We start from the raw sequence: 12,866 nt of genomic DNA, 5'->3' as shown, positions 1-12,866 counted from the left end.
AGATGGATTTGCAGCAGGGCTCTGTGCTACAAACAGGAAACTCTAATAAACTCAATTTCAGTGAATCCCATCCAAAGAAGAAAAGTCTTGTGTGGGGTGTTGAAAATATATGGGATATATTCCTGACAGGACAGAAGTTCCATTTTGATGGGGTTCTGTTTTTGAGAACAGAATTAAGAGTATTCATTTGCAGTGACTGAAAAAGTTCTGCAGTCCAGCTTCCGGTTCTGCACATGTTGAGGCTTGTTCTCCTCCATCCCTCACACCCTTTCTGTGCTGGTCACTGTAGGACAAGGCCAATTTCATGTGGCCTCTGGCCTCCACCTTCGTGTCATGACATCAGGGGAGTGGGTCCAAAAAGTGCCAGGCGTATTTCTGAGATGGTTAGCAAGAAATTAACTGTTGCTGAAGTGGCCACATGCCATACAAAGTGCTGGAATCCAAAGTAAAAGTATCCCCACCTCAACTTACATGCCATTTTCCTCACAGAGAAGCTCTTCTGTGTCAAAGTTTGGCTGCAGATATGAATTTCCCATCAAAAGATGTTATCCACATGGTGAAAAATAGAAATAAAATTGAAGCACCGCAGCCAAGTCTGTTTTCGGCTTCACGTCAAAAAATATCAGAATATCATTCTGTGCAGTTTCTTACCTTTGAGCATTTACTGTCTGAAAGGAGAGTTTTGTCAAGAGTTTCTGAACATAAAGAAACATGATTTGTGTGTGTCTGAATAATTCAGATTTCTTAAAGAAGAGTTATTAGCTTCAAAAAACAGTTTACTTATCAGACATTTTTGACATCTGAATGACCTTAATATAAACTTTTCAAGGCACTATGAATGAATATTAATGCTTATTGACAAAATTTATGGATTTCCAGAAAATCTTCAGCTTTGGAAAAATGTGGCTACAATGATTGACTAGTGGGGTTTAGGCACTTATAATTTGAATACTAAGAGTTACTCTGGTCAATTGAGTAGCATTTATGAATGCTTGAGAAAATATGTCATTATTTAAAAATAAAAATAAAATAAGATTTAATAAATAAAGGAAAGGAAGTTGGAAGAATGATCAACTTATCTAAAATGTGGTTAGTGGAAAATAAAAGTTTTTCAGAGGAAAGGGAACTAATAGTCATCTACATCCATTTGTTTACCATCTAACTTATGTAAGCAGAGTTTCAGTGTTTTTTTTGTTTTTGTTTTTAAATGGTGGCTGTGAAGATCAGCTTTAAAAAGGTGGACCAAGAGTGGCAGGGGATCATTTTAAGCCCCAAATCTGTCTTTATAAAGACAGCTTCATTGGAGGAAGCTTGAGATTCTTACTGAACTACCTGAAGAGATTTTATTTGGAAGTTACATACGAATTTGTACCTAATAGCTCTACTTGTCTTAGTCGGCCTTAGCTGCTATGACAAATAGCACACCATGGGTTGGCTGACACAGGTACTGATCATCTCATGGTTTTGAGGCAGGAAGGCCACCAGGCGAGGCCATGCCTTCTCCTGCAGTCTGTGGCTCTCTGGTGCTGGCGGTCCTCCGTCACATGGCAACATCCCTGGTTTCTTCCTGTGGCTTCCTCAGACTTCTGGCTTTCACATGGCTGCATCCAAATTTCCTTCTTTCTAAGACTGCCAGTCATGTGGATTAAGACCCACCCTGGTTCAATTTGTCTTTACCCTAACCAGGAACAACATCTTCAAAAGGTGCTATTGACAAATGGGCTCGTGCCACATGGACATGGTTCAAGATGTGAATGTCTTTGGTGGAGGATGTGAGTCAATCGCCACCATGAATACCTGGCATTTCATTTTTCTTATTAGAATGGTATATCACAAACAATAATGGATTTTTCCCTCTGAGCCTCCATATCGATAACCCTCAGTCCTCTGCAGCTCATCCCACTGAGCTATACAAAGAGTCTCACTTGGTGTGTGGGCTTTGAAGGAAATGTGAGAAGCGTTTCCCAGCGATGTGACCTCAGTCCCAGCTGCCCTGTGTCCTGTGGGCCTTGGTCTGTTCCTGGTCTGTAGGCAAGGCTAGTCATAGAAGCGTCCTCTTTCTTTGAGGCCAGAGCACTGCATTCCCATGAAGCCTGTAGAGTAGAGCCAGGCACATAATAGCAAGACGTGGTAGAATATGTCAACCACTGTTAGCTGAGGTCTTGCCTTCAACGTCTTGGGATTTGTGTAATGAAAACAACAGGTATATTTAACCGCTTTTTGGAACTATACCTTCTAGGCTGTGCTCACACCTTACAAGGGGGAATAGAGGGCCAAACGTGTACCTGGCTCATTTTATACCTTTTCTCCTAATACTCCACTCAGTACATTGCTCGATAAACAAATATTTGATTGATGAATGATGGGCAAAGTGCCAAGAAGGGTTTCCTTTAATTTAAGAAAAAATGCTGGGCATAGGCAGATGCCAGCTGCTGCCAACCTCTTGGTCCCCTACATTGCTGTTGAGCTGAGGGGTCTAGTACTTTGTCTCACACTGTACAGTCATGATCCTGGGGCTCAGGGATGGCCAATGCATGGAAATCTTTGTGTCACCCAGCGAAAAAAGTTGTCCATCATGAGTAGTGTCACTGGGAAGAAGCACATGATGTCACCGCTACGGCTGGAACCTGTAAACACTTCCTGGACCTCCGCTCTACCCAGCAGGGGTTTACCATGCAGATGGGCTCCCGACAGCCTCCCCGCCTGTAGCCCGTGAGTAAATGCTGCAGGCTCCTCTGGGCTTCGGCAAGTGTGCTTTTCATACAACAATTTTTATAGATACACTTGACCTGGAAACCTCTTAAAAAGATTTAAATCTCCCTAACAATGAAAGAAACATGATTAAAATGAAATGTGATTTTCTTGTTTTGTTCCCCCTCAGGTGGCTAAGGGCTAAAATAAACAACGACACTCACTGGGAGAGCCAGTTGATACAGTCTTTCCAGAGCACTTAGGAATAGATATCAAAAGCCTTAAAAATGTCCAGGTCCTTGTGGCCCTGTCATTTTACCTGGGTTGTTACTTATCTGCAGGTCACAAAAGTTCATGCTTATGGAGGTTCCATAGAGCATTATTTGTAACAGTGGACATTTGGGAGCAAACCGAGTGTCCCAAACTATAAGACTAGTTAAATAAATCTTAGCACATATACATAATTTAGACATTGAAATCAGTTTTCAGAGAAGGATGACGTGTGAAAGTGTACATGACATAATGTTAAGTGAGGAAAGGTGACTCATGGGACGGTATCTGATGAAACTTTCTGCAGTGGTGAAATGTTCTTTAGCTGTGATGTCCCATATCTCAGACTGTTGTACACTTGAAGATGGCTAGTGCAATTGAGATAATGAACTTTAAATTTTATTTCATTTTAATTAAATGATGGTAAAATTTAAATGGGCACAGGTGGCCACTGTATTAGACCTTACAGGTACCATTGACTTGTGATATCAATTTGGTTAATATTAATGGGTTAGAAATTAAGAAACAAAGAAGACAGAAATGAACTGCCTACAAATGGTTTTTTGTGTTGCCTTTGTGAGCTGGGCATGCAGGCATAATCACTTCCCCTCCTTTGTATGGGTCAGTATTTATCAAACTTTCTGCAAGGAGTGTGCATCACTGGTATAACTAGGAAGGCGATGAGTCCTTTAAACATGATCGTGCCACCCCTGCAAGTAGTCCATATTTATTAAGCACTTCAGAAGTGCTTTGAAACAGTTTACTACTGTGATTGCTCCTTTTCCCAGGTGTTGTGCTAAGTACTTTGCATGAATTATCTCATTTAATTATCAAGCAGCCTGGTGAGGTAGGTACCGGCCCTTAAAGGATGAGCAGACTGAAGCTCGGAGAAGTCCAGTAATGTGCCCGCTGGCTGAGGTTTGAACCTGTGCCTCTCTGATTGCACTGCCTGTTCCCTTCACCCCTGCAATATAACTCTTCTTCACTTGCCAGGGTGGACATTCAGGCCAGGGAGCCAGGCTTTGCGTGCCGGCGTTCTCACATTTAGCTCATCATCTCTAAGCTTGGCTTCTTCTGTTACAAAAGAGAATGATATAACACATCGGGTGACACCCTTGATAGTCGCTGTGGGCTCCCCTGGCCTGCAGAATGTGCATCACTGGGAGCTTGCTTCGAATGCAGATTCTCAGGCCTGTGCCAGACCTACTGAACCAACACCTGCACTTTTAAAAGAAACCCAGGTAATTTGGATGCGCGTGAGCATGCGAGAATCCAATAGACTCATGCAGGGGTGCTGAGGAGCCACGTCACTCGGGGAGACTCATTTCCCCTCTCTGAGCCTCAGTTTCCTCATTTGAGCAGCTCTGCCCTTCTCATAATGTAGGGTTCCATCCAGGGGGACGGTGCGTGTCATGCTGCAAGGTTGGTGTCTGCGGGCCGTGCTCAGTGAGAGCAGGAGCAGCGGCTCCGTTCCGGCTCACGGAGATCTTGCTCGGGTGTGCCAGCTCCCATGGGAGCTCTACCACTGGGTCCCATGGTCTGAGCATTTGGCTGCAGAACCTAACTCAGAAAACAAAATGAAAAAAGGATCTTAGGTGGCAGACTATTTGCACAGAACCAGATAAATCCATGAGCATTTCATTGAAACCACAGGGTGGCAGTGCCAAGATGTTTCTAGGGAGTTGGGGATGATGAATGTAAATTAATTATACCTGACTTACCTGCCCCTGCCGAGGTGCCATGGGTAAAAGACCATGAATATTGCTTTTACAGCCTGATTTCAGGGAGTGTAAAATATTTATAAAGATTTCACAGGCTCACTTGGGCAATTAGTCCTTCTAAGCCTATTTTGCTCATAATATACTGTTTTCCCAAGCAGCAGATTTTACCACCATGAGACTTCAGGAATCTAACATTTGCATCACAAAGGACTATTTTAGACCATTTTTCCTGGGTTTTAAAAGATTTCTTCATATTAGAAACTCTCTGTAGGCACCACTTTCAATGATCGCATCCAGCCGAGCACTGGTCACCTCCGTCTCGTGGCCCCATGCTGTCCTCAGGCTCAGTGTGGCCACACAACCTGCTCCAACCACCTCCCTCCACCAGGATGGCCTTGTTCGAATGGGACCCCCCACCACCCTGTAGGAAATGGGGAGGGTCTGGACCTGCGCCCTCTCCTCCCAGCCCACCTCCCCAGGTCTTCCCTAGTGGGCATGGCCCCTGCAGTCCATCCTTGCCCCAGTCTTCAGAGTGGCCTTGGAAAAGACCAGTCCGGTAGTGTCGTTCCCCTGCTGAATGTCTGTCGGTGGCTCTCGGTTGTCTGCAGAGACCAGCCCACGCCTCTGGAAGACTCGCCGTCCGGCCCCAGCCCTGACTTACGTCTTCCCCTGACCCCTCTCTCTGCTCTCTGTCTGCACCACAGCCGGCCTGCAGGCTGCTGACCCCACGTGGACATCTCAGGTTCTGCGCCTTGGTGCTCAGAGGTGCCTCTGCCTGCAGCATGGGTCCTGCCTTCTTCCAGGCTCAGACCTCCAAGAGCAGCCCGACACCTCAAGACCAAGTTCAAGGGCAGCCTCCCGCTGGAAGCCCTCCCTGATTGACTGTCCTACACTCCCTTGCCAGCCGGAGCCAACCACTCCCTTGTTTGGGTAGACCTGCGGTAGCCTGCCGTTTGCATGGGTCGATACATCTAACTTCAGTCCACAGCAGACCGGGAGTCCCTTGAAGACAGGGCCACCTCCTGCTGCCTTTACAGCCCAGCAGGGAGCAGGCGTGTGTCAAATGGGAATGAATGAATGAATGAATGAATGAATGAATGATTTGTGTGGGAATTCAACATGTGCTTAACCATTCCTTGTTTTTAGATATTTCATTTACTTTTGGTTTTGCAATATTGTCAGTGTACTGAGATACACTTCCTTGGAAAAGAGGTTTTTCTATGCCTTATATTGTTTCTTTAAGCTCGAGCTCAGAAGTGCCATTATCAGGTACAAGAGCATGGAAATTTTCAAGAGCCCTAATTTCCTGAGTGCCATTCCCATGCCTAGTATCCTCGAGCCTGCTTCCTTGCATCCTTGCTGGAAAAGATATTACCATGTTTATCTTTGTTCATTTGATGGGTGAAAACGGTTTGCTACTGTGGCTTTATTTTGCATCTCTGATGGTTGAGTAGTTGAACATTTTCTAAATGGTTTCTTAGCCATTCTTCTGTGAGTTGTCTCAACAAGCATATTACTTTATAGCTCTGTTTGGATTCCTGGGGAGAGAGAAAAACCACCGAGCTTTGACAAGGGTGTAATTTCTGGAATAAATTAGGCAGGTTCTGTCCCTGGGCAGAGCAGGTCCTGTCGGTCTTTCTCGGTCCTTTTGGGGGGGCGTCCCTTAAGCCCCTCCTGTGAGTCGAGTGGCTGCAGCATGCTGTGGGCTCAGGGGGCTGCCCGGGGTCTCTGCCTCCCATCCCCTCAGCCCCTGTGACTCCCACACCTTGAAAAGCTGGGACTCACCTGGACTTTGGTCCTCGCAGTCCAGGCTGAGCTAGACACTCGGGGGCTGCTTCCGGGGTGCCATGTCTCAGCCACAAGTCCCCCATGGTCTGTGAACAGATAATGCCCACTCCCTTCGGCTGGGTGGCAGCTTTGGGGTGTCCTTGATGACCCATCTTTCCACTCCTGAAGGGATTCTCAAGCTCTCCTTTACTTGTTTCTCCGCTCTCGTACCTGCCAGCTGAGCCTGCTCTGACTGCCCACCCAACCGATGCCCACCGGAGGCCTGACAGCACCAGCAGCCCCTGGCCCACCCCTCGCCCCTCAGCTCTTACAGAGCCCTGCTTGGGGCAGAGGAGGTGACGTTGAAGGCAGGACCCCAGCACACTCATGTCCTCCCCCGCCCCAGTCTCCATCTGACCCCCGGGCTTCTGCCTCAGTCTCCTGATTGCTCTCCTGGTTGGGGACAGAGCCTCCCTCTCCCTCCTCCATGACCTCAGGGAATGCCCCTCCCCTAGGGACAGCCCCTTCTTCTTGTACCCCCAACCTCTAGGCAAAGCCTCACCCCATCCAGCCAAATCTCCGAGCTGAGCCCCGGCACCATCATCTCTGCCCAGAGCACCCCACAGTGGCCCTGCGGCTATCACTGTCCCCCACGTCTGAGCTTCAGGTCCCATCCTTCTGTCCCTCTGGGCCCAGGCCACCTGCACTTGCCTCCAACTGACCCATTGTGCTACTGGCATGGTCTTCGTGTCCTCAGCTCCTCTGTGGAGTCAGCAGGCCTGGGCGTGACTCCTGGATCACCACTCACTAGCTGTTTGGGGGATTTATTAGCTGACAGTTCTGAGGCTGTGAAAACACCTACAAAAAGGCCCCATCGGGCGATGCTCTCTTCCTAAAGACCAGCTGCTCCTGGGCTCCTCTGCCACGTGGCCAGGCACATGGTGGCGTCTGCTGAGCTCTCCCTTCCCTTCCAGCTTCGTTGCTCCAGCTCCTCACGCTCGTGGCTTTCTCTCTCTGTTCCTGTGGCTAATTCCTCGTGTTTCTCTCTCTTCATCCTGTTCATAAAGGACTCCAGGAAGAGGATTAAGACCCACCCTGGGTCATGCTGTACTGAGGCAACCTAATCAAAAGAAGTTCCCCCCACCATAGGCGCACGCCCCAGGAATGGATGAGCTTTAAGAACATAATTTTCTGGGGACCAAAAAAAGCCTCAAACTAGCACACCAGCCTTGGATCCTTGAGTGAGCTATTCACGTGCTGTTAGCCTCATGTTTGCACATCTGTAAAATGGGCAGATTATTCCCTAGCTATGGAGGGGTCACATGAGGATTAAATGAATCAAAGCAGATAACCGCCCAGACTTGCGCTTCTGTGCCTTGCTGCTTACCCACCCTACCTGAGTCACAATCCCCTAAGACCTTGTGCATGCAGAAAGCTCACAAGAAGTGCTTTTTATTTATTTATCTATTTATTTTTAAATACTTTTTAAAAATTTATTTCTGTCCCCTTCCACGCCCGCCCCCCCCCCCCCCACCACCAGTTGTCTGCTCTCTGTGGCCATTTGCTTTGTGTTCTTCTGTGTCCGTTTGTGTCAGCGGCACCTGGAATCTGTGTCTCATTTTGTTGCATCATCTTGCCCCATCAGCTCTCCATGTGTGAAGCACCACAACTGGGCAGGCTGTGCTTTTTTTGTGCTGGGTGGTTCTCCTTACGGGGTGCACTCCTTGTGCATGGGGCTCCCCTACATATGCATGGCAGGGCACTCCTTGTGCGCATCAGCATTGTGCATGGGCCAGCTCATTACACAGGTCAGGAGGCCCTGGGTTTGAACCCTGCACCTCCCATGTGGTAGGTGGATGCCCTATCTGTTGAGCCAAATCTCCTTTCCAGAAGTGCTTTTTAAAGGCTAGAGTTTTCAGTGGGCAAGCCCTGGCAACCAACTGGACACCACTGGAGGGAAGAGATGTTTCTGTGTGAGGGGTTAATGCCCACAGAAGTCCTTGCAGTGTAGATGCTGCAGTGTGTTTGATGCACACAACTGCACACACATCCATGTGTACACATACACACAAAAGTATATGCATATACACATGCATATATGTGCACACATGTGTGCATACATTCTCACACGTGTACCACGCACACGCATTCACACACATGTTCATGTATATACACACATGCTCACACACACACTTGCACACTCTGAAAACTGGAGCTACCTAAGCGCCTTGTGCTCAAACATTCCTTCCTGCTCTGTCTCAGCAGGGAGCAGATGGTCGAACCATAATCATCGTTTTTCTTTTTAGAAGAACAAACTTGGCTTGGTGTGAAGTCTGGTTATTTTAAGGGTTCTATCAATCAAATCCCAATTTCTCCTTCATGTTAATCATGTGAAGAGTGAATCGCAAGAGTCCCCTGCATCTATCGTACTGAGTTGAGGAATTCACCGGGGTCATTGGTTAACCTTTAGGCATGGAGGGACAAAGGGCAAACGTGTCCAAGCTGGGAGACCTGACACATCTCGCAGGTATTTGTATTTGAAAAAATGGGAATCCCAGCTTAAATGTCATTGCCAGGGCAACCAATGGGCCCACTGAGCCGTGTAGCTATCAAGGATTATGTCCCAGAGGACAGAGCCTCATCTCAGGAGCCCAAGTGGTTTGAAACCTCATTTGTCACCCAGAGAAGTGTTTGCAAGGATGGTTTTGTAAAGGCGAGGAGCAGAAGGGGTGGCCGCAGTTCATTTCCATGCAGGCGTCCGCGGGGAGCTGAGGGATCCTCACTCCCATGAGGGCTTCGGGTAGCCCCGCGCGTCCAGTCCCGCAGCTCCTGGGGAGGACGGCCATGTGCCTCTGCCTTCTCTCCCTGAGATCTCTCTACTGGCACGTGCTAGTTAGGAGGACGGGCATTCTCGGGGCCAATCAGAAGAGTCCCATGAGCTAGTGGGAAGGGAAGGGGGAGCGGAGCGGGGCGTGAGTGGGCTGTCGCTGTCCCCGCACAGCAGAAGCAGACCTCCCCCATGTGTGTTTGTTTGCTTTTCCCTCCCCCAATCCAGACCTCAGCAAGTCTGTGCAAATGGCCAGCGTGAATGCTGCCCCCCTGGGGGGGCCCATGCCTGCGAGTTGGATTCAGAGACTCTTGAGCTCAGGAAATGCGCTGTTTGCACGTGGGCTCGAAGATGCCGAGGGAGGCCGGCCCTGCACATCCCTGGACGCCTTCAACCTGGACAGTGGTGGGGAGGGAGTCAGAGGCAGGTGGGTTTGTGCCTCTGTTGCCTGGGTGCGGTCACCCCTCGGGCTGAAGTGTGGTTTGCTGGCCTGGCGGGGGAGCGGCCGTGGCAGGCCAAGCCACTGCCCCCATAATAGGGTGGCTGGTCGGACTCACCGCCACCCCTGAAGGGAGCTCGGCATGGGCGCAGAGTGCCCTCGGGTCTCCCCTTCTCGGCAGCCATGCTTCCGCGGCCGCCCCTCCTCCCGGATGGCGCCACACAATGCCTGTGGGGCGGCACCCTTCTTCTTCTTTCTCCCTGCGCAGGTGCAGGGCGGAAAAATCCAGTCTGCCCTTTTCCCTCCCCCGACAGCAGCAACAGCCAGGCGTGGGCGGGAAACTCCAGTCTGCCCTCCACCCCAGCAACAGTAGCCACCAATCCCTAAACCCTGCCCCTTCCCCCAGCAACAGCGACGGCCAATCCCTAACCACCACCCCTCCCCCGTCCAGTACTGCCCACTGACCTTTCTCCGGCAACCAATCAGAACAGGGCATGGCTTCGACCAATCAGCCTTCCCCAGCCCCTATAAAACTGTTGCCTCTCCCTCAATAAAGTTGGACTTGCGTGTTTACCTTGTCTCCGCGGTAGTTCTTCTGCCATGCGCCCTCCAGTCCTGAGAGCCCCCGACAAGGGCCTGGCCTCCCTTGTCCCCAGTTCGTCGCCTGCTTCTCCGGGCGACCCCTTTGTCGCCGGCTTTGCTGGGCGACCCCTTTGTCGCCGGCTTTGCTGGGCGACCCCGTCAGCCGAACCACGCAACCCCTGTGAGACCGACCCCTCGTCTGCTGCCGGACCGACCCCTCGTCCCAAGTGGGACCAACCCCTCGTCCGCAGCCAGACCCCACCTCTACCGACCGAGCAAGCCGTCGCACCTGGGCCCCAAGCGCCCATGTGTTTGGCATGCTGGGGTGATCAGCACCTGAAGGAATTGTTTAAAGGGGGTCTGATGTCTAGGGAAGGTATAAATCACTGGGGTAGCCAACTGTCAACTCACTCTGCAGAGCTTTAGTGAAGGCTGGGAGTTGTTTTATGCTCAACACAAACAAGCACTGCATCCCATCACCCCTACTACCTTACCCCTATCTTTTGGTGAAAAAAGAACTAGGTGGTGCTATGCAATTGAAGAGGAAGAAACGAATGAGTTGCATTAAGTCTTTTTGGTCTTATCATGAGCTGGGTATGGTTCTAGTCACTTCTGTACACCACCTACTAATTGGACCCTAGGATCCCTGTGAATCTGCTTCTGTTGTATTAACCACTGCATGGAGGAGGAAACTGAGGGGTTGGGATTTGAACCCATGCAGTGAACTCCAGACCCTGTGTCCCAAATATTTGCACTATGCTATCTCACCTATCAGCGTACTACTTGTTATTGAATTTATACAAGAAAATAATGAGCTCATAAACACAACTTTACACTATAACATGATGATCTGTAATGTTAAAAAAGAGCCTAGAGCCCTACAAGTTATATAGGTAGTCTGGATTCACAGGCAGCAGGTGACCAATGAAGACGGCTCTCTGAACCATTTCTTCAGGAAAAGTTCTGCATCTGTTTTGGCAATAGGGCTTGGGTGATTCAGTTGACCCTCAATGCACAGATATCTTAAAGTTATTCTTGGAAAATTATGGCCTAAATTCTATAGGTGCAAATATGCATTGCTACTGGCTGCAAATGAAATCACTAATAATGAGACAAAACTGTTGGAGTCTCTAATGCTGAGTAACAAACTAGCCTCAAACAAGCGGCTTAAATGACAACCATTTAGTTACTCTGATCATGCTTTTGTGGCTCAGAAATTTGGGCAGGGCTTAACCAAATGGTTCTTCTGCTTCCTGTGGTATAGATGGAGGACTCTTGACACTGTGCAGGAGGCAGCTGGATTCTTCTGGAGTGTTCTACATGGCTGTCCTCACAAGCCTGGCTCCTTGGTGGGGATGGGGCTGGGGGTGAGCTCAGCTGGGAAGTAAGACCCTAGAGCTGTCCTTCCCAATGGACTCCTGATAGCCGGAGCTGATCTTCTCACCTGCCAGAGGACGGGGCCTGGGCGGCCTTCCCCAGGCCTCCATCTGAAATGCCAAGAGCATCTCCTCCCTTGCCTTACCTGGCCTTGTCTCATCTTGCCTCTCCTTGTCTTGTTGGGTTGCTTTCTGCAGCCCCTCCACTGGCCGGGGACAGCTTCAGAGCACCTGTTCAATCGAGAAGCCAAGGACTTCCACCCCTCTCTGTGGGCCGCCAGCTCTGAACGTGTGCACTGATACCGACCAGGCCGCAGGATCCATATGGGGTAAAGGAAACCTTACTCCCGAGGCTTGCTTTAAATCCCTCACTGCCATTTCAGGCTGCTTCCCAAATAATGTCCATAATCTTTCTTTTTTTTTTTTTTTAATTATTTTCAAAGCGACTTAGAGTTGGGAAGTGCTCTCACAGTCAACGTCTGCCTTTGGCTTGGCAAGTGGCTCTGAGATGTGTTAGAGCTTTGGCTGAGAGAACCCCAGTGCTCTGGCCCCTGAAGGAGGAGGGGCGAGGGGGTAGGGGCATGAGTAGGAAAGCGTGGCATCCCTTAGGGCTGCAGCTCCTCCTGCAGACCCAAGGGGCTGGGGTTGGACTCTTCTCCACCAGGGTTCACCAGCAAACATGTGGAGTAGACAACCGTCCCTGTCTCCGACATCCTCCGGCAAGTTTCCAATGAAGGGCAAGGACAAAGACACTCCTTAAGGAGAAGAACTATTTATATGTGGGTTGGATCTGGCAGGCCACCGGGCACCTCTTAATCATGAACTGCCTCTGAGCATCCACCGTGGCACCTGGAGGAAGGAGAGGTGCAGAAAGCTCCGCTGTGAGGGAACCCCCTGGGCATTTCTCCATGTGCTCTGTCAGCACAGGCATGCCAACTCCCTGCCTCAGCCTGCCTGCCACTCCCCAAGGACTCCTCTGAGGGGGAAGTGCTCCAGGGTGCCCTGGCTGGCTGCTGGCTGGTGTCACCCCCGATTAGTAGAAGTGAAGGAGGGAAGGCTTTGCTGTCCATCCTGAGCTCCCCATTTGATTTTCACTGGCAGACAGGCACCTCTCTGCTCACCTTCTGTGGTTGGTCCAAGTCCAATGCAGAAAACAAAAGCTATAGTAAGTCAGGAAACCACCCTTTCCAGGC

The 12,866-nt window shown here is 49.7% G+C and overlaps 1 protein-coding gene across 1 annotated transcript in view; it reads left to right on the top strand.

Moving 5' to 3' along the window:
- LOC131278965 (FERM and PDZ domain-containing protein 2-like) overlaps window positions 1-12,866 on the top strand; it is a 59,621-nt gene that overhangs the window by 11,992 nt on the left and 34,763 nt on the right. The gene's annotated exons all lie outside the window — the stretch shown is intronic.

Source organism: Dasypus novemcinctus, chromosome 6, assembly GCF_030445035.2.
Source record: "Dasypus novemcinctus isolate mDasNov1 chromosome 6, mDasNov1.1.hap2, whole genome shotgun sequence".
NCBI classification, from domain to species: Eukaryota; Metazoa; Chordata; class Mammalia; order Cingulata; family Dasypodidae; genus Dasypus; species Dasypus novemcinctus.
This window is presented reverse-complemented; position numbering and strand designations above follow the sequence as displayed.